The 22,366-nt window shown below is 43.1% G+C and overlaps 1 protein-coding gene across 1 annotated transcript in view; it reads right to left on the bottom strand.

Annotated features, from left to right (window-relative positions):
• Positions 1-21,964, bottom strand: part of LOC311027005 (heparan sulfate glucosamine 3-O-sulfotransferase 5) — a 72,931-nt gene extending 50,967 nt beyond the window's left edge. The window contains exon 1 of the mRNA XM_084030750.1: positions 21,632-21,964. The gene's annotated coding sequence lies outside the window, so the exon portion shown is untranslated. The remainder of the gene's footprint in view (positions 1-21,631) is intronic.
• Between the last annotated feature and the right edge of the window lie 402 nt (positions 21,965-22,366).

The raw sequence follows: 22,366 nt of genomic DNA, 5'->3' as shown, positions 1-22,366 counted from the left end.
TGTTGTACATTTTTTATTGGAATATGCACTTTATTAGGCCTTCAGCTGGGACCTACTTTATCTCGGAGCCCACTGCCTCAATCTAGTTTTAGGACCTTCATTATTTCTAAAATTATGCTTACGTGGTGCATATTCTTAAATGAATGTGCTTAGTCCAATTACCCAGAAAACCTGGGGCAGTTTCATATTCTAGCGCAGGAATACTGTACCTATTAGAGAGAAGAGAGGCTTAAAAGATACAGATTATCATTTTGGGGGACCTATTAGCAGATGTAAGTACAGCATAATGACTTGAAACGGAAGAACTGAAACAAAGCGACTACGTTTTTTTACTCAGCGGCTCACATTTGTGAGTGAGTAGCGGCATATGCAGTTGGTTGCACTCTGCAACCACAAAACTTGCCACCAAAACCTAAACACTGGCCCTTTAACAGGGGCCCCAGCAGAACAGCAGGAGAATCTGGGAATGCGTACGACTTGAGTCAAGCAAATGTCAACGGTTTGAACATCGTCTTAAAAAACGCCAATGTAGTGAAAAGAAGCGACACAACAGTTGGGAAACTGGTCAGTACTATTGTAATGGTCCAATTAGCTTAGATGCAGCAGTTCCTGTGGGCCGGTGAGTGTCTATATCGGACACAAAGTTTGAAGCACACAGGACGAATCTACGGGAGGCGGGCCATAATTCTACTTTGCAGCGAACAAGACGGCTGCATTTTTATGTACAGAAATGTTGCTGAGTGCAACTTTATTTCTGTAATGCTGGCAACATTTTTTCAGTTTAGTGAAGACTCAGACGGAGTTCAGAGAGTGTTTTTTTGAATCCTCTGTCTGGTTTCATTTTTGAATTGCCTGTTTAAATGACATACTGTACAGCGTTGCAAAGTTTTGCAGAGCGCGATTTCAAAGAGAATATTTTTAGTGTTTTTCGACAGGCTGGATCTATCCTCCAGCTCGGAGTCTCTGGGGAGTGCCAATTAGCTTGTTTTTCTACTCTTTGATCATCCCAGCTGAGATGGTGCAACATCATGCCACACTCAGGTGGCGCTGAGATTATCTCCTTTGTCGGCGTGTAAAAGCATTAGGAACAGATCACATCTGTCGTAATACGTCCAGGTGTTGCATCGCGGCACTGCAGAGGAGGCACGTTCCAGCAGGAAAACAACCAACACGTGCTGTGGAGGATATCTATCAGCCCCGCTGTGCTTTGAAGTAGTTACACTTGTCTTTTCAATGCAACTTTTGTCATTTGATCACACCAGATGCTTTAAGTCCAGACACTCTGAGATCAGATCTTGAACCGATTGGTCGGACCACATGCTGAGGTGGCCTGGACCTCAGTGACGTGGAGGGACCTGATGATTTAAGATCATCTCATTTATTTGATTGTTTTTAATGGAAAAGGATGTTCACTAAAAAAAGCATCCTATCTGTGACACAATAAAAAAAATGTTAACAAAATGTTAGTGATTCCAGTATGTTTTAGTACCATATTAAGAGTTGTAAGCACATTTTGATGATTATCAGGATAATATTGTGAATCACAATTTCCTGACGTGAAACATACATATAGTCCCCTTCCTAGTCAGGTCTATATGCTCTGAGACTGGAACTGGAAGCTCACATTTGGAACCGATTGGCCACACCACATGCTGAGGTGGCCTGGATCTAAGTGAGGATCTCATTTTCCCGATAAGAAATCATGGGAGCAATCCAATGCTGCAGAGAGGAAGAGCAAACAGCAAAAATAACAGGGGGCTTTTATTGTGAAGAATTCACAGGAATGGAAACGTGCACATCTGTTTTGCAGCCGCTCCTCAGACCATGAAATCTATCCATTCACTATCCGGTCAGGCGGGTCACAGTGGAGTGTCGAGTGTGGACACACATTTGGACACAGCAGAGTTCTGATCCGGCGCATCCGATAACAAAAGTCACATTGAAATGACAAGTGGAACCGCGGCCCCAGAGAGTCTCAAGAGACAGGGTGACTTTGCCGAGCTGCCGTTAAAGGAGTCATCACCTGGAAATCGCAATTTCTCTTGTTAAAACATGCATATCTGTGTTTGACCTCAGTTGAAACTTGCCTGAAAGGCTGGAGTTTGAAAGTGGCGCCGTTTTTTCGCTTCTGCTCTTTTTCCGAACAGGAATAGCACACAAGGGTGTGCATTCCTAAAGCACGAGATTTTGATTCTGCGCCTTCGGTGACGTCACCGTGGCGGCTACTTGCATAAGCCCACCCCTCTTTCACCACCCAACCCCGCCCCGTCCGCTACCTGAAATCGCCGAAGCGCCGCCATTATGTTTTGGAGTCTGCATGCAGGCAAGCCCCCCCGGCTCTGTCCTTCCTGCGGCGAATCAACGCGCGCCTCATTACATATTATACAATGCACATCCGGACCAGTCAAAACCTCGCGCGTAATCTCGCGTGATAAAATCGCGGTACGAAAAAGGGTCAGAACAAGCTCAATGTTTGATTAAATTTTTTTTTTTTTTTTCTAATAAGTTTTACGAATTGATCCAAAGCGATCCAAGGGGGGCTGGATACGTATAAAACCAGGTGATGACTCCTTTAAGGAACAACAGACTCTCTTTGTTTCAGATAATTTGGCCCTGGCACCGTGCCCCCCTTCCAGAGGACTTCCGGGCCAAGGCGAGCATGGCCATGTCCCCCTGCAGCCAGTGACATCCATAAAGATGACAGCAGCCCTGCAGGAGACGCTGGGGTGGGAGGGGGGGGGGGGCACAGGAGGAGAGGTTTGCCCTAAAATAACCAAGCTGCTCCGGGTTGACGGCAACGCTTACTGATAAGAAGTGGCAGGGGAAGCTGTGGTCCTTTTGGCAGGCACCGGGCCCATTTGGCATAACTGCACACGCTGGCGAGGCGGTGATAACTTTAGATGGCTGAAATCATCAGGCGCGAAGCTCTGTAAACGGACATCAACGGGAAAGATAAATGGTGACGAGTGAGCGGGCCAAAGCCGATAGATGCCCCGACGCAAACACACCTCCTAAGTAACGCCGTCTCCTCCAACACATCAGCCGGCTGCAGGCAAGCAGCTCCATCCTTTAAAGTTTGATCTGACTTCCTCCAGGCTCTGCACACGGTAGTGTGTCACATCCTGTGAGCAAAAATGGAGTAAATATGAAAAATAAACAACATTAGGTTTTAGCTTAAAAGAGTTATTTTTCACCGGCGGGGGTGAGGGAGGACGAGCGGACTCCCTCTGCGGTCCTCGATGGGGTGTTATGACAGCAAGTTTAATAAAGCATGAGGAAGTCGCTGATAAGTAATGCTCTGCTGTGTTGACAAATAATGTGGAGCGCATCAGCTGGGGGCCCCGAGTAAATCACGTCAACGTGAGCAGCCACACATCAAGTCAATGAAGCCGAATCAGGAGTCATTCCAGTGACGGAGGCTCAGCCTGCATGCTGTGTACAGTCATGCATCACTGGCGGAGGAAAAGTCCCAGATCCTCCTGCTGGTTGGAGGACAGACAGCCAGAGCTGCTGTGAAAACAACACGTAAGTGAAATACAATAGATATACACCAAAGTTTTCTTTTAGGGAACAGCACAACATTCTGAGAAACAAGCTAATTCACTTTCTTTTCCGAGAATGAGATGGGAAGATCAATATCGACCTAATGTCTGTGTGTGAAGTACAGAGCTGTAAAAGTGGGTTAAAGAACAGTCTAGCAAACAGGCACCCGAGCACCACCCTTACTGGATCTGGATCCATCTGGATTCTGGTGTGAAGCTGCTGTGAAGTGTCAAAATCATCTTAGTAGCTAACTGCATTGGTAGCGACCTGTCAATCACAAGGTAGCCCCGCCCTAAAGCATACCCTGCTTTGACTCTAAATGGACCATAATTAATTAAATGAACATCATGCTGGATTGAAGAAGACTAGAAACTAGAGATTTAAACCAGAAACTCATGTTTACAATGTTTAAGGTAATAAATCAAGAGAGAAGTAGGGTCACTTTCTCATAGACTTCTATACAATCCCACTTGTTTGTCTTTTACAACCAGAGGAATCGCCCCCTGATGGCCAGTAGAGAGAATGCAGGCTCAAGGCACTTCAGTTTTGGCTTCCCTTTTCAGAACCCGAGATTGCCGCCTGATCTAAAGTGAAAAAATATGCAACACTTGTTAACCTAACTAATTAGCTAAATGCACCTTGTTTATATATATATATATATATATATATATATATATATATATATACACACACACACACACACACACACACACACATACAAATGTAAATAGCAAAACAGACTTTGGGGGGTTTAGATCTCTGTAAATAAGGTGCTGTGGGGAAGGAGAAAGCTACAGAAGCAGAACAGCATTGTTATCACAACTTGAGTTAATATGCAAACTAAATGGAATCCATTAGTCTTCTCCTCATTCCAGTAAGGCTTCAAATGACCGTGACACGTTTGCAATCAGTTCTTGCTCATTATATTGTTTTCTGTATTGTTCACCAGGTCATTATACCTAGTTGCTGCTAAAAGTGAGCTGAGGCTGCATCTACTATTTTTAGGCGTGGAAGCACCTGAGGAGGGACAGCAATATATTCATTTCTTGACAACAAGTCAGAGGAAATGGGAGAATCGCCCCATTTAAAAACAATAAATTAGCCGTGGTTGTCTGGGGACCAGAGTGCATTGCTTCCAGGCCTTTAATTGATGCTAGATGGTGATGTCACTACAGCACCCCAATGACGTGCATTGCCAGATACAACAATAACATTTTTCATAGACGTCTGTGCAGAAATGTTGGCAACTTCAATTTCGACAAAAAGCCTGTGGAAATCAGTGCACAGTCACTGATCCCAGCTGATAACCGGCAACAAATAGTCCCAACATGTAATCCCACCTAAAAGGACATTTGTGTACAGATTAAATCATCAGGATAAGTGTTGATCTGTGATCTAAAGCCCTTTTTCACTTTGGACAAAGTCATAGCTGTTTCCAACCGCTTTGAATCTTTATGCTAAGCTAGGCTAACCAAGTCATAGCTCCAGCGCCATACTTGAGTTGGGCAATTGGATTGGAAAGGAATGTAATATATCAGCGCTAAAACGAAGTGTCAACTCGGTCTCAGTCATGAAGAGTTGGGATTTTATTTCCGAAAAGAGCAAATGTGAAGCTATCACTATTTCGGTCGTGACTTGTTGTTGGTTTAGGTCCCGACTACAACACTGCCAGTAGCACAAAATAAGCCACACTTAAACATTACACCACGATTATATCGACAATCCCACACTAACATTCCAACACTAACACCGACACAGACAGACGCATATTTGTCTAAAAAGCCTTCAAGGCACGAAGACATCTCGTACTTGGAATGACAGTAAAGAAGCAGAGAGGCCGACAGAATGTCCAGGCAGCCTGTGATCTACGGCATTCTGCTGCACTCGCATCCCAATGCCCAGCTACACAACCATGAAAATAATCATGAGTCAAGCTGGCTTCATAAAACATGGCCACTTTTGTCAAAGCAAGAAATAATGGTATTCTGCTATTTTACAGAAGCTCATCTGCCCATGGCCACTCCTGCCACCGCTATATTTACAGCGCAGTATAAAATGAGCTCATAGAAGCTCTGCCTCATAACCCAGGCCTTGATCGTCCTCTATTTGCTTTGTGCCACACATGCGGAGGCATCACGGCAGCACGCTTCATGTGTGGACATGTCACATCTTCACAGATGTATTTAAAAAATCCTCTTGCTTCGTGGCAAAAGCATCGAGAGGACGAAATACACAGCGTCATGTACCTCATATGGTATCATGGGGTCCTGGTGTTAGACCCCCTAATCCCTCACAATATGTTACCAGTAACATGGGTAGAACATGTAGACATGCTTGATTATTATTAACGAACTTCGAACATTACGAGACGACTAGCTATGCTAATGAGCTATCGTGTTTGGATGAAGAACATTTTTCCTTCAAATGTACAAAAACCTTACTGTCAAGGCGATAAGCGAAGAATCATGACATTCATTTTCTTAAGCGAAGCACATTACTGTTACAAAAAAAAAAAAACCTTGAGCACACTGCCCTGCTCTTATCCTCTCATTGTGTGTCAGTATGCAAGTATAATCCTGAGCAAGAGGCTGATTCAGCACCATGGACAGCAGCTACAGCCTCACAAAAGCTGTTATTAGCTCAGCAGCTGGTGAGAGCTGCTGCCACTTCTGGACCTGTTCACCAAATCTTCTCCTCTGTTTAATTCTAAAGTCTGGACTTTTCTAAAATCGGACCATTCAAAAGTTTACGCATATTAAGATTTGAATGAAAAGAAAACCTTTAAACTCAAATTAATCTCGAAAGATAATTCCTGTTTATTACAATTTGGATTTGATTTTGTAAGTTTGGCCATCATTGCTTTCCATTATGATTACTTTTAATTAAAGTCATTCTCACAATGAGGTCACATGGGACAAGTAAGTCATGTCCATTTACTTAAGAGTTTCCCAGCACTTTCAACATTATCTCACGGTCTTCCTCAGTGGATGCCATCTCAATGTTCAACTGCAAATGAGGTTTAGTGGAAAGTTTAGAGATGTGATTCTCTCCCTGAACTCGATTGGGCCCGACTACACCCGCTGGATTCAGGAGGGTTTGGGTTTATTAACTGTAACTAGAAACACAAATCCATTTCTAGCCAAAAGAAATTCAACAAGCTTGTGTTAAGAGTGCATCGAGAAATCAAAACTCCCCTAGAATAAAACATGAACGCCTTTGGTCCTATCTTAAAACTATTTATTTTTAATAGAAAGCTTTTTTTCCCCTCCACCTGTTCTAAAGACAAAGACACAGGAGAGAAAACACTTGCATCAGATTTTGAAATTAGATTTTTTTCCCTCACTTGCCTCTCAGGGCTTCCGTTGATGGGGTTTTGCTGAAAACACATTATTCACAAACACATGCCAGCTGCTTATAAAGCATCGCACCACTATCTTGCCAGTAGCTGAGTCGGGGCCAAAAGGCAAACATCTCACCTAACAATCTACATCTATTTCACATATACACTTTAAGCATAGAAGGAAACGGATATAGTGAATGGAAGTCAGACAGAAACACACGTAGAGGTAACCTTCAGGATTTATCCCTCTGAAGGTAAACACCTCCGCAGAAATCACATCCTTACACGCTACAATCAATGTTGATGATGCAACGCAGCGGCACATTTGTCCCACCCACATGTAAAAGACGGAGACGGCGGAAGCTAACGAAGTCACAGGTGGGCTCATTATGTGGAGCATGAAGGTGTCAGCCTCATTAAACCCAAGTCAGATCAGTGGAGTGGAACATCTTCATAACACTGGGACTGGAGGTATTCACTGTGCAACATGTTTATCATCGTGCCAAAAAAAAAATGCTGCTCAGCTTGACAGCTTTAAAATAAAAAACTATGTAAATATATGGAGAATGTGAGGAATATAAACAAGAATTAAGTGTAATCCATTGTGAGTGGTTTAAGGGTTCATTATTAATAAATGAATAATTTGGCTAATTAGCACTAAATTTGCTCCGCCACTGGTTTGGAACGGTACACACTTCCTGTCTCCAAAGTGGTCACGGCGTGTTCGCCCCATCCGCCCACCTACTTCAGATTTATCCAGCTGAAAAAATGCCCCTTTAGTGTCTGAAAGTTGGGCGGATCCGTGCAGTAACTACGCTGGCGACTGTGGAGCCGAAGCTTCATATTCTGTGTTCACGTTCACATAGGATTAAAACACTCAAAGACCTGCTGCTCGTCTCCACAAACCGCCCACTCACGCCATGGGATACAGTCATTTCCTGTGGGTGGGAAGGTTTTCCAGTCACTGATAAAAACCCACAACCAGAATTTAATTTGGGGAAATTAGGGCAATTCTATTGGAGGGAATCAGATATCGACATATGCTGCAGGCCGGCGTGCGGCTTTAAGCTAATGTAGTGAAAGAGAGCGATGTGTGGGTCAGCGGTCTCTGCTGGACACATTCATCCACATATTAGATGCACTGATCCAGTCGTTTCAGAATGGATGGCCCTGCTGCGCTCACCTCCAATTCAATCCCTGCTCCAATCCCCCCCCCCCCCCTCATCTCCATTGTGCTTGTGAGGCAGAAGCAGCAGCTAATCATGGGAAATGCCGGCGTGCCCTCAGCTCGGTGGAGGACGCACATGACCTGTGGATGCATTTAACCCCGAGGTCAGTTGCTCCAAATAAACTGTTATTTTAAAGAGGTGGTCTCCTGTATTGCCCCGGCTTTCACTCCTATCCAACCCATCAACCAGCACCCATACATTATTTCCACTCTTTCACATGCAGCCAGATGAAACGACGCCGGCCCGTTTCCTCGGTGGAGGGATCCACACTCAGAACTGGAGGCTACGCAGAGCAGCACCAGCCTTTAACTGCAAACTACTGAGAGACCCCACTGGGCCAGTTAGGATTTAGTATTTGGGGGTTTAGCTTTCACAAGGTCTTTAAGGAGCGCTGGATATCTATCAGAATTTCTTTGCAGAGGGAGTTTTATTTATATCCCCATTTCCCAGAAGCATAACTGATCTGGAGGCATAAATAACTGGGGATGCACGGAGCCGACTTCTTCAGTCCTGATACCCGGCTTATCAGCCGATACAGTGTTTTACTTCTCGCTGTGTGGGAGTCAATCTTTCATGTGTAAGGCGACGTCAGACTTTATATAACATTGCTTTCTTAACTTTGTAAAATGGAATGGAACAAATACATTGTTAAAATGTATTAAATAGATTATTTCGTATTCAAATAGAGTACATCATCACACCAGCAACTTGGTAAAAGAAAAAAAGTTTTGAAAATGAACAGGAATTACAACCTAATGGCAAACTTTTTTTCGCAGCAACAAACGGAAATAAAATGACTTTCATTATCAAATATAGAACTGACTTCTGACTTGAATGATGAACAAGTCCAAACAAAAACATCCGCTTACAAACTATTTGAATCATGTCTGCATTTGTACAGGCAATTTGTCCACACAAGTCCAGACGAGCGCATTCTTTCTGCTGGCCATCAGGGGGCGACTATGGAGTCTTTGTGAAAATGACCCTATTTCTCTCTTGATTTATTATCTCAGTAAACATTGTAAACATGAGTTTATGATCTCAATCTGTAGTTTCAAGTCTTCTTTAATACAACATGATGTTTATTTAGTCAATTATGATCCATTTAGAGTCAAATAGACCATAAAGCAGTGGATGCTTTAGGGCGGGGCTACCTTTTTTCACAGAATGTTTTCAGTGTATGAAAGTTAATTGTATCATTTTGATCCTAAAAATGTATTTTTCAGCATTTGGTCGTACTTGGCTCCACCCTCTTGTATCGTCCTGGTTCTAAATAACAAGATGGCGCCGTCTTAAATACAGTCTGATTGTGAATAGTAAGGTTTAGATGCATGTGTTGGGAAGTGGAGAGAACACGACTGGAGCTGTGTGAGTTTTTATTTCATGTTCGCACAGGCACACATGAAAAATGATGCTTTTCTTCCACATAATATCACGTGTATTTATATCGTAGACGTACTCGCCGGTAACTTAACACAGCGTGATCAAGTGAGACGTGTGTGCTGAAGGAGCAAAAAAAGCGGATGGGAAGGTTCATTTCTGTACTTTGTGCAGGTGAGGGGAAATCGAAAGCGGGGACTCAGCAGAACCTCGGTGACGAATGAGAGCTGTGGCCGAGCTGCGTTTCCTTCGGCCCGTAATTGCAGCCTCAGAGATCTAACGGCACAAGCAAAGCTTCCCCAGGAGCAGCTCGGTCCAGGCAGACAGTCTCCGGGTGCTCGTGTAAATGTGAACAAACACAACCTCAAACTAACTCGCTCCGAGCTCGTAGCGGATTCCTTTTCACAGGAAAATACATAGATCTGTCTGTTTCCCCCTCCAAGGTCAACAGAGCAACAGCGTGGAGTCAGAGATATGGAAAGAATCGCAGCAGATCTGTGCAGATAAAACATCTAGGTTACATCCCAGTGGATGTTCTGTACCCTGACTAGAAACCACCTCTTCTATCTTGTGACAAAAAAAAAAAACACAAAAAAATCTTCATGTACTGTGAGGAGGAAGTCGTCCTGAGGGGACATGGCAATATTTCCCACCTGCTTCTCTATTCCATTTCTCCCAGGTTGCATAATGTTGAGTCTGTTTCCACCACTGAAGGTTTTTAAGCTGCAAATTGATGTTATTATTGTGTCTTGTTTCTTTTGATTTGGATCCAGAAAACAAACTGTAGAGCTGCATTTTTGAAAAGAGGATTGTTTTAATGTTGCTGACGTTTTTCTCTCTCTCCAAAGAACACTCAGGGAAAGGAAGAAATACTGAATAGATGTGAACAATAATTGCATCACTAGGCTCCTGTTTATCAAAACTGTGAATTATGATGTTTTTGTAAAGACTCAAATTAGGGGTCAAAATGTTCCTCTCTGAATAAAAACATTCATCAAGTCACTCTCTCCTACTTACAGCAAACTGTAACCTTGAAAAGCAGCTCTTTGTTTATCACATGAAAACTTGCATGCAGATTTTTCAAAAATCGCTTCGAACTGATGAGAAACTCCTACAGATGCTTATGAAGATCGTTCAGTCGTACAGTTTGGCTCTGGAGCGTCGTCCATGTTTGTACATTAGCTCTGTTTACAGACAGGTCAATACGCCGTCAATAGGTCAAGCTTTTAAGAGCGCCCTCTGTTAGAACGCCGTGGCCTGTTGGGATGATTGACTGTAAATTTTGAATTTGAACACATCGTTACAGTCGGACATTGTTCTCCCATGTTTGAATGCAAATTTAAATGGTATTGATTATAAAATTATAGTCAAAAGGTGCGTTTAGAGGAGTCCTCTTTTACAAAAGAAAAACACTATGCATGCATATATTTTATAAATACATATAAATAATTAATACATATGGTAAATTGTTTTTGATCAAGTCTTTTCAAGCACAAAATGTTGAGCTGTTGCTGAGCTGTGGGTTCTGCCTTCCTGCCTGAGCGGACCGGCTCATGATTACAGATGACACAGCTAATTGACAAAAACCTGTCTCAGCCCAGCTCCGTCACAGTGGAACATATTAAATATTAATAGGATTTCCAGTTTTCCATCCGTTTTGGCCTTTGACACGTCCTTTATTAAATCCCTTTGAGCATTTAAAAGCAGCCCTGAATGCAGAGTTGGGGGACTGACCTGAGACTGCAATAAACCTGGACGACTGCCTTCTTCTGGAGAGACAGTGAGCTCGTCAAGTCACCCAGCAGCAAGGCATGTTGTGATATTCTTCACTGGAGGTTGTGTAGCGTCTGCTGGCTGCAGACCAGAGACCCACATCTGGCAGGGAAGCCAGTGTCACAACTTTACATCGCTTTGTGTGATGTTGCGGGGAATCGGACCCGATGACAGCTATTAACTATATAGAAATATCTTCTAGCTGAAGCTCTAGTTTACTTATGTAGGTCATATAGAGGCGTCTGTATAACACAGACTGTTTCATAAACAGTGGAAAGTTCCTTGTTGTAACTTTGCCAGCATACAGCCACTAAAATAACCCAATTCTGACTTTCATGATGAATAGTCCCACAATGCAATGCTCGACGGAAATGGAGCTCCTCACATTTGGAAAACAGTGTTGGCATCAATAACTAGTAGAGCCTTGTAACAGATTGTAGTCAGCGGTGCTGAAAGTGACAGTGTGTGTCGGGTGTCTGGGGGTCCTGGTGGCTGAGAAGAAAACCTGTTGTTTCTGGACTCTGGGACATGTGTTGCAGGTCAGGCTGCTCTCTCTAATCCCATGTCTCTGGTGTTTATCTGTACTATCAGTGATCCCATGAAAACAAAAGTGCCAACATGTCTCAGAATGCGAGGGCAGCTTTTACACTACGAGGAAGCCTCGTCTCCAAATGTCCTCTAACTGTCCAGCTGCTGTCTTCCAGATGGGAGGGCTGACCAGGTTTCATTCACTCATCTGCGTTGCCTTTCAGGCCACAGTGAAGCTATGCTCTGATGAGTGCACACTTTGGGGAAAAAGTCATTATAATAAAGATTTATGTAATTACTCTAGTAAAAAGACAAAGGACAATGAACAGGACATATTCTTAATGACTAAAACTATATTCTGATCATAACGTCTTTCTACGATTTCATTTTTTTTAAATAGTGGTTTGATGTTAGAGCTGTTAATACAGGACAACACTATCAACAGAATGGGAAGAGGTCAAAGTGTTGACGTTAAGGGACGGGGCGATAAAGGATTTGATCGTGGATCACGATACAAATCCCTCACAAAGAGTTGATCGTGGTGAATTTCTGTTATTGGGATAATTGTAAATATTGTCACGAGTGACTTGAAAATGCTCTCTAGCTCACGATCATTGTTGAGAAACGAAAATAGAGCCGGATTTAAAAGAATACAGCATGAATTATCATTTATTTTGAATTTATTTAGTAAAAAACATTAAGTCTCCCTGCATTAATAAAGAATAAATAAAACATAGATTTTTGGATTCTGTATTTTTTAAATCAGGCTCTAATTTTTACTTAAAACAAGACAGCTTTTTAATGTCACTTGTGATGATATTTATCCCAAAATATGGAAATGTACCACAATCAAGTGTTTTTTTGTGTTTTTCTTTAATAAAATCTTGCATCGTACTATCCATACTCTTGCAACACCGTTTCAACTCTACTTTAAATCCATGCTGTTTCATCTTTTCCTGTCTTCACTGCAACAACAAATACAACATATTAAATCAATCCTTACAGAACATGTGGGTTCTCCATCAGCGGAGAACACACATCACGTCCCTAATTCCAGTGAAAGTGTTTGATTCGCTCTTATGTGAATAATTCAGCTTTGCTGTGAAATGACGAGCTCGTCTAACGAGCAGCAGAAACGTGTCCATCCTCTGCTTTTATTGTCCCCGGTGACAATCAATCGAAACGGGATCCGCTGACCTTTGACATCAAGCTGATAAAAATCGAAAAAGATCACTTATCTACTCCGTCACGTTTATTTATTGATGGATGGATTTATTTTTACAACAGACAGATAATAGCCGCCTTTCTTATTACGCAATGCTGTCACATCCTGCGTTGTCACATTACATTATTAATGAGGATAAAAAGAAGAGAAAAAACCATCAGTCCGACCAGAGCCATGCTCATTCCATCCTCCACTCCCCAGTTCCCACCGGACTCCACAGACAAATGACAACAGTATGAATTAAAAAGGCCGACGCTGGCTGTTAATTTCAGTAAATGATTATCCTGCCACTTGTACAGCAGTTTTTTATCGCAGCATCAGTTTAAAGAAAAACATTAATCTCCGCTGGCGACAGAAACCAATAAAGCTCGACAACTTTTACACTCAACATTTCTTCTTTGGTGGTGTGCATGCTCAGGCTATTTTCTAATTGAGTGTTGGCTCCAGCCTGCTTGTGCAACTGCATTTCCTCCTTAATTACAGGGGTCCGCATGTGCAAGAAAGCAAGGTAATAGGATACGGCCGGGGGTCATCACATTTAATAGTATGACTCATCATTAACACTCGGCAACAGCTATCGATCGGGCGTAAGTGAAAAGAATACTTGACAACAAGGCTGGGCTTGAGACTAAGTGCTCCATCAGATAATAGAGAGCCATAACTCACAGCTGGACAGGAGGAGGCTGCTGGGCTTCTCTCACTTTAAGGAAGACTCAGATTACTGATCATCAGCGTCTCTCCGCTGACAGCGTCACAGCCGGGACGGTCGCCACCAAAATAATCACTTATTTACACACATCTGCATATGAATGCCAAGTCTGAGAGTTTTGGCATCAGAAGCAGTCTGGCTTTGCATTTAGGAGAACCAATCACGTTTGAGAGGGCTTTGATTTAAAGAGGACCTAAGCTCCTCCTTTTTCTGGTGCATACTTGTAATTCAGGTTACTACGAGAACGTGTTTACATGCTTTATGCTCAAAAACACATTATTTTCCCATCAGGCTGTGCTGCAGCAGCTCTTCTCACCCTCTCTCTGAAACGCTTTGTTAGACCTCCTGCCCCTCCCTCCCAAAAAGCCTGTTGGTTTGTTGGCAATTTGGCTGTCGCCATCTTGGAAGTTTTGCTATCAGGAAGGAAGTGACCATATTTGGACTGTGGAGGAGCGACGGGTGGATCTGATGAACACAAGCAGCAGAGCAGCAACCTAGCCCCGCCCCTAAAGCATCCCCTGCTTTATGGTGTTTTTGAATCTAAATGGACCACAATTCACTAAAATTCACTTTTCCCGGTTTTCCCCACCTGATCCCAAAATCATATTTTTTTTAAATATTGTTTCAAACAATTAAGAGGATGAATCCTAGTGAATTTAAGCCAAATTAAAATGTATTCGCAGCTGAAGTCAGGCTCTGAATCTGAGTGTATTGTAATTATTCAGCGTTCATTTTTTATCAGATGATGGACCATGTACAGTATCGACTTACATACAGATGAATAGTCTATAGGGAGCGTCACACTCACCTAGTCTATATGCTTCATCAAAGCCTTCACACTGCCACAATAAAAGGACTGAACCCTTTGTTGGCCTAAAGATACTCAAATCCAAATATATTGAGTCTGAAGACACTGGAGCCATTCTGTATAACATTTAATCGTAGAATAAAACTCCCTCCAAGTCTCTAAAACCTCTCAATTCTGAGACCAAACACAGAGACCAGGACCTCCTCTGGCTCTAATCCCTGAGACATTTCAATTTAACACTCATGTAAAACTCGCCACTAAATCCAAATATTTTTTTAAGAACTCAGGTCACGACTGCCCATAAAGCGTGTTATGGAAAAATGCTAAGTTGTTAACTCAGACGTTTTCATTTGACAGAATCCTACAGCGGCTTGTAAAAGTGTGCGAGCAGGTAAGTGTTTGCTGTAGAAACCTGGGCTCGCTGCCAGTGAATTATTACCTCTTTGCCTGCTCCACACTTTTGCTACTCCCTCAAATTGTCAAAAGCCATCAGCGAACATTCAAAGTCGCCTGGATAACCCGTCCGCAGCCGGGAAGCCGAGGAGGAGCCTTCATCCACAGACGGCCCCCGTCTGCCAACGCGCCGCGGTGTGTTTCACGCTTATTGTTTCTGTCCCCGGGCGCTCAAGCTTTCTGAATCTTTAAAAATGCACTGCGCAGTGAGACTTTTTGCGAGCGCTCCATCCACGGCCCTGCAGGGGATGCGATGCACTGCCAAAGACATTTGGTTGCCATGGTAACTCTGACAGCGCCTCCCCGTAAAGGCTTTAATTGATGGCAGCAGATAGCTGCAGAGAATTAAGAATCACGCCCCTGATGGCTGGCACTGCTCCGTGCAGACAAAGGCACCGGCAGCGGGACGTGTCCAGAGCAACATGTGAGCGATCTCAAATCCTGACACTTGAGGTCATCACAATATGCTTTTCCTTTCGTTTGCATGATGCGTTTCTATTCGGAAACACTGATCATCCTTCAGCGTGTATTTTTTTAACTGTGAATTTCAGAAATGAAGTTCCGTTCTGTCGTGTTTTCCCACCGGCTCTGAATTGACCCCGAGGGAAAGCACTTCCCGCAAAATTGGATGAACCCGCCTCCCATTTAGTTAGAGATATTCTGCTGAAAGGATTCGGAGTAAATCAGCTCACTGCTGGGAATACAATTATGAATGGTTTTTTTTTTTTGCATTTAGAATGGCAGTGTTATGTCCACATGTCAATAAAGCTTGAGTGGTAAGTCTTCGTTGGCGGCGTTTCAGCAGCGGCAGCAGAGTGAACGCTGAGAGGGAAAGTACAGAGACATGGAAGTTGGGAGAATAATCAAAAAGAACTAGCGGTTCCTCTCTGCGTTTCTGTCTGTGTTGCTGTGTGAGCTGGATGAACAAGCTCACAGACAGAGGACAGCAGCAGGTTTTAAATCTCTGCCCACGGTCTCCTCGCTCTGGTTGCTTTTTTTCAAATTAGCTTAGAACTGACATGACGGGCAGAAATGAAAGAGTTGAAATGTGAGTCAGGCATATGATGGTGATGAAATAGCCCAGAATGCAACGAAGTCCATGCATGCTAACTTGAATGCATCAGACTTGATGCCAGACTGAGCACAGAGTGAGCCTCCACTGATCAGACTGATCTGTATTCCTGGTTGATTTGAGTTATTTTACATACAAAGCTGGATTACCAACTGGGGAAGCAAGAGGTCCCAGAACTCCTAAAGGTCTAAAGGTCGTCGACACTGGAGGTGTCAGTTTCCCGCTGTCTGTCTCACACGAATCAGACAGACAGATATGCTTCTATTGTATCAATACAGCAGTCTAGTCATACCCTGCACGTAAACTCAATGTACACAAACTTCATTTTCACCAGTGTCCCGAACAATGATTTAAACCGCCCCAAACTCAGTGTAAACCGCCAAAAACTGTCAATATTATATTTTTGTTATTGTCATCTATGGTGGTTATTTGCATAAAACCACACAATTTAAATGATTAGGAAATTATTTATTGGATTTTTATTCAAATATTTTATTTAAAAACACATCTTGGCATCAGTGCGTCCAATTTTCAGCTGCTTAAAGCTACCGTTCGAAAGTTAGAATGTTATCATTCCCTCACATATATCTATATTAATGTGAAAGAAACTGTACGTAATCAAGTTTCACTTGTATGCAATCGGTTTACAAGTTTTTACGTTTACATTTGAACGTGTCAAGATAAAGCTAGAATTTACCTTCGCCCAATTTACTGAGCAGAGCTTGACCGCATCGTGATGTAACTCTATGCAACATTAGCTGTTAGCTCCGTTATTTAGCGCTGCTAACAGCTAACATTAACTAGCTCTCCTCCTGCTGATGATCTTGGTGTATTTGTGTTGTATTTGTGTTCTCGTGCGGTTACAGTTTTTAACATCCGTTGATGTTTACTGTATTTACAATTGAAGTATATTTTTCCACTACAGAAGAGTTCATATCATAGTCAAGATTTTATTAACCAATTTTTGGTTTATGTTTATGACAAAAACACTGGAAGACATATCTTAAATGTATTTAAAATCTTATCCTAATATCGGCCTCAAAAAGCCAGATACTGGTCACTCTATTACTGACTTCTAAATTTACACCCTGCTACAGCTGATATAAGAGTGCTAACTAAACACAGGCACTCTCTGATACCCTGAGAGCTTACATTTTAACATTTTAAGCATGAGTGCCCCCCCATGGGATTTAAACCTGTCACCTTAGCTGTGTTGGCGTCAATCCACTAGGCAACACAGAGCCATAAACAATCTCCCCAGCTGGAAGGCAGATCGGATGTTTTATTCCCAGACACCCGGCCGGACCACAGCTTTGTTTGCTCCATGTTTCAAACGTAGTGCTCTTTGTGGAGGCCGGGAGGTGGAGGTGAGACGGAGGAGAGAGGATGGACGCTCAATGAGAGACCCACTCGTTATTTATGTGTTCAGAAGTCAATTACACAGCAAACACAGCAGCGGTAATAAATATGGATCCCGGCGAAACACCAGCGCGACTTCAATCAGAGGCTTTATAATGCAAGCGCTGCAGAGGGAGAGCGAGTGCATTTCATTGTTTCGCACTGAAGCGAAAACAAAACATAAAACACGCAACTCAACTTTGCATCCGTTCCCTTTAAATACGACTCGACAAACACATTCTTTGTAAAGATGAGAGAAAACGAAGAAGCTCCTGCAAATAAGTTCACATGGTGTATTTTTACACAACTATATTCCTCAAAAGCATTTTCATACAATCGATTGTACAATGCTACCTTCACATTTACGAAATCCTAGCTTTTTATTTGACACAGAGCTATTGGGATTTATTCATGCTTCCATTGCTTTGTTACATTTCGGTTGAAGGCGAGGCTGCAGCGGAGCCTTCAACGTATTGGCTGTGGTTTTGTAGGGAGATGAAAATAGATTCACAAAGAACCATCAAAAATAAATCTTGAATGATTCCTTCATCGCCCGGTCGTTCAGTCAGGAGACATATTAAATGGAAACATATTACATGAGAAAGATCTTCAAACCAGAAGAGGGAAAATAAAAACAATCCTCTAATTAAATGAATCCCAGGCTTGCCCTGTGGCTCCGTTCTCCGGTGGGGGGGGACACTGAAATTGCATCAAGCAAATCTGGGGAGTGGAACCCATATGGCTAATGGATGTGGATTATGATATTGTTTTGGGAGGCTCGGCGACGCGCCGCCCTTCAGATGCTATGTGCCACGGACCTCCACAAATCATAACAGCGGGATAATAGAACACACTTGATCAGACCCAGGAGGGAGGCATGCCAAGGGAAAGAAGGAGAGGACCAGCCTGTGAATAACGATGACGGTCACCTTTGCCGTATATCACCATCCTGAGAGAAGATGACTTGGATAAGGGTGTCAGGGTGGAGGGCTGACAAATTTCTGCACCATCCTCAGATTCCAATCCCACAGATCCACCCTTCCCCTCTCTGTGCCCGCCTCACCCCCTGCCTCCGTAATTGCTTGCTAAGCCAAGAGATTAATCCACACCGTCGCTACCACAACACGTTTTAGCAGATTGGACGTAGCAGGTTGACCATCGCGGATCCGGCGTGAGGGCCTACCTCTCTCGCTAAAGGTCGTCGGGAACCGGTAACAAAGGTCACGTTGGTACAGTAGGGAGGGCTTTTCCTGCATATTGGATGCATTCAATTAGCGCTTCTGCAAAAGGCGAACGTGAGTGAAATGTAATCGCTGGCTCCGCCGCGAAGGAGCAGCCAGATTGAAGGCTGCTGTAAAATCAGACTGACTAACTCGCTCCTCCTCTCCTTTGGTTTCAGTTTCAGTGGAGTTGGCAGCCTCCCGGGCACGCCTCGCTTGTTTCATCTGTGCTCCGTTTGTCAGCCGAAGAAGGTCAACCCGAGAGCGCTTTCAGGCCCTCAACGTCCGCGGCAGCCCGGCCCACAGGAGTCGTTAAGGGGACAATGTGCCGCTGCTAACCGGGTGCCATCATGACCTCTGATGTGGCTCAAATTAGACCTTCAGAAACGAATCTGCTGTTCTCCAGTGATGAGATCCACATTCAAGGGCCGTGATGCACGGAGTGATACTGCCACGTGATGAAGAAGACACCTTTAGGGTGAGGTGAAACATTGCTCAGGAGATAAACTCTGTGTTTGTCAATAGCCTTCTCATTTTTTTAAAAAAAATTGGCATTTCAAACTCTTTTTGGTTGAAATTGATTTCCAGTTTTTTTTTTTAGACCCATTTGTTTCAGGTTCAAATACAAATATTATATTGTTCTGTTGGCAGCTCAACTTAAAGGGGACATAAACATACAAGGTATATCATTTGTCAATGACAGAGGCAAACAGAATAAGGGAAGAGTAGAATAACTCATATCCATGTCATATAGGCTAATTTAAAGGGACAGATCAGGTTTAAAGGCAGAGTAAGTCATTTGGAAAAACCACAGAGACTTTGACTTTGAATGCACCTAACTAATGTTTTGTACCATTTTACACCATTCATACTTGAACCACAGCAACTGTGCACTTAACTATAAAATGATTTTATCAGGTTAAAAGAGAAAACAGCTAAAATATTATTTCCACTGTGATTTGCTTTGACATGAAATAAAATATAATTAAATAAAAGTGTAGCACTTCATTTATGGGGCCATCATTTACTGGATGGAATTGTTTTCCTCAATTCCCTGAACAGAAAACGTAGTTACCTTTGTATTTCTGGCATCTCACAGGTGCTTTATAATATCAGTAAATGTGTCCTCAGCCTACTTTGTCTGTCAATTTGTTCCTAATGATTTCATATAATTGTTTGTCTGTTTTAATTAGTGCGTTTTAAAAAAACACTAATGTATTATGGTTGTGGGAGCCCCAGTGAGAAGCACTTAATTCCATCCATGCAGTTTAAATGGATGACTTATTGAGTTCATGTTTGTCCTAATTTAAAGTATCACACACTATCAGAGGGGTGGAGACATGTATTCAACCTTTATTTTGACAGACCAAGGTTTCAATATACTTTTGTTTTGAAAGACAAATAATATTTTTAAAAGGTGTTGAAGTTTAAATGGCTGTGGGTTTATTATAATCAATCTACATTGGGGTCAAAATGACTGATGGGTTTCAACATAAATGAGACACAAATAATATTTAATCGAAATGACTGAAATCTAAACCAAAGCAGAGTAAATAAGATGTTAAGCACAGATCTGGATTGCACTTGGGATCAACTTCTTTGCAGATGACATTAATTACATAACGAATAGGGTTTTGAGAAGAAACCAGTTAACATTTTGCTTAAATGCCTGTTTCTTACAGTAGTTTCTTCATTCGGTGGTCCTTGTATGTTAGCTATGTTGGTATGATGAGGGTCAAACATGAATATGACGTTTAGAAATCTAACTGTTCATGCCACCTCTATGATTAAAGTTCAGGAAACTACTTGATTAAGGTCCGAGGAAGATCATAGGGATAAAATAAACACGACAACGACGCATTACTTGCGTTTACGCTTCCCAGATACAACAGTCATCACTCACATGAGCACAAGAGGTTGCTCAGACCACCAATGACCAAACAACCAATGCCGTCTCTTTTGGGAGAGTAAGAACAGTCTCAGATAGACAAAGTGACTGGAGGTGCAAAGAACGTTATGACACAAATAGAAACTGCTGCTTCTTCCTCTAGATCCAAGCCTTTATTCCCTGTTTTTATTCAAAGCACTCACAGAGCTGTTGTGTCTGCAAACAATGCATGTGGAAGCCCGAAACACGGTGGATACAGCAGCATCAGGCTGTTATTAAACCAAAGCACCGGCTCATCCAACACACCCAATATCGCTCAATACACGTCCTTTCAATCTTCCTCCTCGCAGGCTGCCACAGAGCTTCAAGCGCTTAACTAATAAGAAAAACCCTGTTAGAGAGTTAATGCGGAGTGATGATGACAAGTAGCACCACCGTAAATAGCACCTGTCGCCCGGGACAATAATAAATAACCCGGGACGAGACGGCCACAAACACGGGGGGAAAGTAGAGAGATGGTGGATGTGTGGACCTCTTTGAACTCCACACCATGAAGGGGAGTCTGGAACAGCTAACTGTTCCAGTGAAAGGTGTTAAAACAGGAACAGAAATTAAACTGCAGGGAATGTCAACATCCAGTGAAAAAAGGTGCTTTATGTACTGGCATGCAGGGCTTTTTTATGTTGTTGTCTTTGGAAAATGCATGCTGTTTGATCACCGAGAGAGCAGGGGGGACTCAAGATTGCTGTACTAAAGCTGCAACTTGATCATTCATGTGAAAAAAAATAAGAATTTTAAAAACTTTGCCATCCTGATAAGACAAAAAAAAAAGAGAAAAAAGAAAGAAAAAAACAGCAGCGTTGCCAGTCCCTCCACAGGAATGTTGCACTCATTTCACGGTCAAAGAAGTGCCTTAAGGTCATTATAAACTCATTATGGCCACCACTGGGACACTATGTGGGTGTGAAATTTAATCTTTTATGTGTGTCCCATCCTCTGCCCATTTTGTTTTTGCTAAATGTGTGGACTCAACAAACCAGAAGTCAAAAGGAGGACTGTGTTTACCTGTTCGGCATCCTCCTCGGGACACGGCGGCTACCCTTCCAGCCAGGCGCGGTTGGCGGGGAACAGCCGGGACGCAGCGGAGGTCAGAAAGCCTCTCCACATGTCCCTCTGCCCGTGGGCGCGTGGCTTCGGGTTAAACGGCAGGTGCGTGGAGGTGTGCGCGCGCTCGGACGGCCAGGCGCGCGGAGAGAACCGGCAGAAAGAAATACGCGTCCCAGTCGCGAAGGAGTGTTACCGCACCGGGTAAGGTACGCAGGAAGCCTCCCCTCAAGTCCACTTTACACCGGAGCGCCCTCCTCCAGCAGCCCGCGGAACAGTGTGGCGGCGGAGACGCGTGCACCTCGCTGTAATACTGCTGTAGTGCTGCTACTGGAGGAGGAGGAGGAGGAGGAGGAGGAGGAGGCTGCACGCGGAGAGCTGGGGCGTTTTCCTGAAAGAGGAAGAGGCGAGGGGAGGGGGGATTGCACATAGACGATCAGCTCAGTGTGAAAGAGTTAAAAAGTTTCTGAAACAATATAGGCTAATGTATTCCAGAGTTTAGTTGGGAGATATGAAACGATACGTCAGCATTTTTAAAACAGATTATAATATGATTTGATGACAAGAATGTTAAAAGCCTGGTTGCTGGATTTAGATCGAGATGAAGAGAAATTAAAGATGGAAGCAGAATTACATTGAGGAAGGACTTCAAATATAACTGAGCATCCTGGAATAACACAGGGTTGATCTTAGCTA

The sequence above is a fragment of the Eutrigla gurnardus genome (genome assembly GCF_963514095.1).
Source record: "Eutrigla gurnardus genome assembly, chromosome: 16".
Taxonomy (NCBI): Eukaryota; Metazoa; Chordata; class Actinopteri; order Perciformes; family Triglidae; genus Eutrigla; species Eutrigla gurnardus.
The sequence above is the reverse complement of the archived record's forward strand: the minus strand, read 5'-3'. Positions and strand labels throughout refer to the sequence as shown.